General features: G+C 30.3%; 1 long non-coding RNA gene across 1 annotated transcript; it reads right to left on the minus strand.

The window, feature by feature from the left end:
• Nucleotides 1-937: 937 nt before the first annotated feature.
• On the minus strand, nt 938-4,306 carry LOC134245952 (uncharacterized). Its single transcript, XR_009987558.1, has 4 exons — nt 4,243-4,306; nt 3,825-3,897; nt 2,881-3,009; nt 938-1,286 (listed from the first exon to the last, which is right to left on the minus strand). It is a non-coding gene; the product is annotated as an uncharacterized LOC134245952 (long non-coding RNA).
• Nucleotides 4,307-5,078: the final 772 nt, after the last annotated feature.

Here is a 5,078-nt window from a genome sequence, read left to right on the forward strand (position 1 = left end):
AAACCTGCACCAAAAACTTTAACCTGTTCACTCAACCGGAAAATGTAGGTCAGATTCAGCATCCGAAGCAAGCCTGGTAGTTTGCATCCTTAGATGTATCATCCATGCAAGTTTGGTCAACATAGGGCTTATAGTTACTTGGAAATGAAACCTGCACCAAAAACTTTAACCTGTTCACTCAACCGGAAAATGTAGGTCAGATTCAGCATCCGAAGCAAGCCTGGTAGTTTGCATCCTTAGATGTATCATCCATGCAAGTTTGGTCAACATAGGGCTTATAGTTACTTGGAAATGAAACCTGCACCAAAAACTTTAACCTGTTCACTCAACCGGAAAATGTAGGTCAGATTCAGCATCCGAAGCAAGCCCGGTAGTATGCATCCTTAGATGTATCATCCATGCAAGTTTGGTCAACATATGGCTTATAGTTACTTGGAAATGAAACCTACACCAAAAACTGCACCAAAAATGTTAACCTGCTCCAAAAACATTAACCTGGTTATTCCTTTGCTGAAATTGCAGCATCTGAAACTTTGTCTGGTACAATGAAACACACTAAAACCATCTTCCATGCATGTCTAATCAATATAGGACACAGAAGTAATTAAAAAGAAAACTGCTCCAAAAACCTTAACCTGGGACGCCGACGCCGACACTGACGCCGACGCCGAGGGTATCACATAAGCTCCCCCAACTTCGTTGAGGTGAGCTAAAAATGATACATACACAAACAAAATATATTTACCATTCCAGGAAAGTTAAATAATAATATTAAATCCAACATCTGAATATCTGTGTAATTTCTAGGGGTTATAGAAATAAGATGAAAAATAAAAGGTTTAAATGTACACTTCTCATACATAACAACAGTCTTCAATAGAAATTGGTAAAAATAAAAGTCACATTCAGATACTTTGAGGTCTGTGATATATTAATTCTTAAAGAGTTCATGCTATCAGAAAATCATATTTTCAATACAATTGTACTTGATTTGACTAGATCTCAGTTTAATAAATGGGTACATCTTATCCATAGTCAGTGTCTGACAGTAAAAAAGATACAATCCTGTTACTTTGTCATCCTGTAAACCACAGTCTATGATAATACTGGTTAAATTCGTTGGAAATTATATTTATCTATGTGCTTCTTAAATCCTCCATCCTGTTTGATTTTCTTGTTTCAGTGTTCCAAGAGAGGATATTCTGTTAGTCTTTGCATAATCTGATAGTCTTTCACCATTCTGAGAGTAGACATAGATCATTTCCATAAGCCCTCACTAGAGAATCCTGAAAAAAAAATGATGTCTTAGTTGAAAAAAAAAAAATTGTTATACAATATAAGCTTGATCGAATTCTAAATATAGACAAAAAAGGGTATAAAAACAAGGTGTAACATAAGATTTTGACTTTTTCATATTAACCATGGGTAACACCTCTAGTAAAGAAAAGAGTAAAGGAATGAGTAAAATTCAGTTTGGAAAGAGAGTTCTTTCAGGGAAAGATATAGACAGAGGTATACCCGTTAAAATAAAAAAAGATGGCACTATTGAGATCATTTCTCAACAAGAATATAATCAATTAAGTCCAGAGAAGGGTGATCCTAATGTTGTCAGAGATTACATAGAAAGACCCTTGATTGCAGAAGAAGCAAATGAGAAATATAACCATTTATTACCAAAAGAGGGTAAGAATTACTTGGATTACCCTGAAAGACCTTTGACTAGAGAAGAAGTCAAGTTTATAGATGATAAGAGAAAACAGTTGTCAGAAAAAAAATGTTGTTAAAGACACATGAATTTTAGCCCACAAAACCATTGGAGAAGATACAAGGATTAATGGAGGAAGTCCAAACTGAATTCTTGGAGGACATTAAGGCTTATTATGAGAGTAACTTTTCCAGTATTTGTTTATTACAAAATTATGTATTCTAATAAAAAAAAAAAGTTTTCACTTTCATTTGTTGTGCCTTAGACCATTTAAATTGACCTTATGGTTAAGATTGTGATACACACTCTGATAATCATCTATGATGTCTCTATCATGTTTACCTCAAAAGATTGAATCAGGGTATTTGTGTTCAAAGAGCTGAAAAAACTATACAGACAGATCTAAGATTTTGGAAGCATACATATTAATGGGTTTAAATGAAATATAACACTAGATTATTAAAAAGAAAGAACAAAAACTCATAGAAATGATATTGAAAGTACCTTTTATGAATAAAGTGTCATGCTCCAAGGTATATTTTTTTTATAAACAGGAGAAGGTTTACAACAGTCCCATGCACTCATAAGAAGATCTTGGGAAATAGAAACACCAGGGAATTTTAATTCCACACAATCAGATTATCTTACATCAGATATAAGGTTACAGTCTTTATACATAGTTAAGAGGGTCATTAAGATTTCTTTTCTGGTCATCCTGATGTGCTACATTATAGTATTCTTTCCCTGTGATATAATGTTAATATTAAATGGGAAATTCAGAATTCATCAGCAATTGGAGTCAAAACTTGCTATCTTTACCAACTATGATATTAAGGAACTGGGGGGGGGGGGGGGGTTTACAAATTAGCCATATTTAACTTATTCTTTAGATATGCTATCTTCAGCTGTTAACTATCATTTGGCAAAGAAAACTTTCATACATTTTAGTTTCAAAATTTGATCATGCATTTTTGTATATATATTGAAATGGAGCTCTTCTTCTTCTTCTAAAGAGATCAATATAGTCTAAACATGACCATGACCACCAAGCCCTTTTTATTTAAATATATCATTTACATATCAATTCAAAATTATAAACATGCATATGTAAAAAAAAAAAATAAATAAAATAATAAATAAATATATATTACAATTGTATCTCATTGAAACTTTACCTTCAAGTTTTGTGTGTTTCTTTGTTGGTTGACTAACTGTGTATTTCCAAAGGAAGAGCAGACAGTCTGAACTTCATAGAGAATTGATTATAGATGGTTAGGAACAATACATATCTTCTATGTTGATGACTGTATAGAAAATAAAACCATTTTGTTAATATGCTGGAGTACTGTGTGAAACAATGCATGTTTAAAAATTGAACAAACATGTACAATGCCATAAAATGTTCATGAAAATGTTTGTTTTTAATCTCAAAACAAATTGTTTTTAACATTAACTCCAGATGAGAAAGTTCATCATGTTATCTTTAGATAATAAAAAAAGCATAATTACTGTATTGATATCACAAATAAAATGATTATCAAATTAATTATTTGGACACTAAAAGATTTTTTTATTAACAGCAGATTCAATTTTGGTTTAATATCTGTCAGTACTGCATACAGAAAAATACATCTTTTTTAGCATCATCACAGTACAACATGTAGTCCTTCATTTTTTGAAAAGCTCATTACTAAGAAACAAAAGTGAAAATGAAAATATATGTATGCCATATATCCCACATATTTAGAATCAAAACAAAAAGTAAATGACTTAGGATTAATCTTTTGTAAATTCCTCCTTTTCTCTTATTAGATTCCTAATTAATATCTCTTTGATCACCATTTAGTAAGTCTGAATTCCATGGCCATGGGTAACATACATAATGAATTATGAAATTAAATCATATAATTTATACAAAAGGACTTATTAATATTCTGAAGATCCCTTAATCATGTGTTAATATATTTTAGGTTAAATAAGGGTGTGCTTATATGAATGTAAGTTAGAGACAACAGATCACATAAGTATTACACAGTAATTAAATTAACCATATAATCATGCTTAAATGCAAAGATGGCCATCATAGGAAATGTAAAAAATTTAAACAAGACAAACTTACCAGAGATATCCAAATATATGCCCCAATAAGTCTATCCATTAAATAATCCAGTGAAATAACATCTCAGATGATCCTGAAAAAAATCATACAATTCAGTGATACACAATTAACCTCATTTTACAATGTAAGTAAAGCAATAATTTACAGACAAAAGGGACAGAAATGTAAAAGATACCATGTATTTTACCAAAATTTAGAGAACATTTTTCTGATTTAAATTTAATCATAGAATGACCCATCATAGAAATATTAAATACACTCTGAGTTACATGCAGGTTATACATGTACAAGTGTAAATCACATGAAATGAGGATAAATATAGTATTTACATTCAAAATAGAACTTTACATATAAATCATGGTTAAATGCAAAGATATGTCCATCATAGGAAATGTAAACAAAACAAAGACAAACTTACCAGAATTATCCAATTATATGCCCAATTAAATAATCCAGTGAAACAACATCTTAGCTGATCCTGAAAAAAAAGCATACAATATTCAGTGATACTCAATTTAACCTCATTTTACAAAGGAAGTAAAGCAACAATTGACAGACAAACAGGACAGAAAAACATGTTTAAATGTAATGCAAAATAATATCTCTTATATATGGATACCTATACTCTAATCAATCATTTTAAATGTCATTCGTAAAATGTATTTTTTAAGACAGATTTATTTAGGATCGACTTTTTAAATGATAACATGAATAGCACGCCATACTTTAACCACATGTCAAAACATTCTCTCAAATTACACAGAAATGGATTATTTAGCATAACTGACATTAAACATATAGGTGAGCAATAACATAATCACAATCATAAACAATGTGAAACAACTTTAAACGACCTACACTGTGGATTACAAGCCTTTTTTGGCCTGACTGGGGTAAAATCTTGCTGAAATTCGCTATGGCCGCCCGAAACCCCGAACCCGAATGTATAAAAGATGAAGTCATACAATAACATAACACTGATGTGGTATTACATGATTTTTTTTTTTTTATTTTATTTCTTAAAAACTATAAGGGGAGTTTACCAAAAAAAAAAATTTATAAGAAAAAAAAATTTAAAGTTATTTTAAAAAAGTTAAAAGATAAAAAATTTAAAGTTAATTTTAAAAAAAGTTTAAAAAATTTAAAAAGAAATTCTAAGTTTTTTTAAAAAGTGACCTGGTGTTATAACTTGACAGACATAACACACACATGTTTTTTGTATTGTGTGTTATTTGTTATTGTCTTTCAGTAAAA

Source organism: Saccostrea cucullata, unplaced genomic scaffold (assembly GCF_032062105.1).
Source record: "Saccostrea cucullata isolate Sc308-1 unplaced genomic scaffold, CSIRO_AGI_Scuc_v1 ctg13860, whole genome shotgun sequence".
NCBI classification, from domain to species: domain Eukaryota; kingdom Metazoa; phylum Mollusca; class Bivalvia; order Ostreida; family Ostreidae; genus Saccostrea; species Saccostrea cuccullata.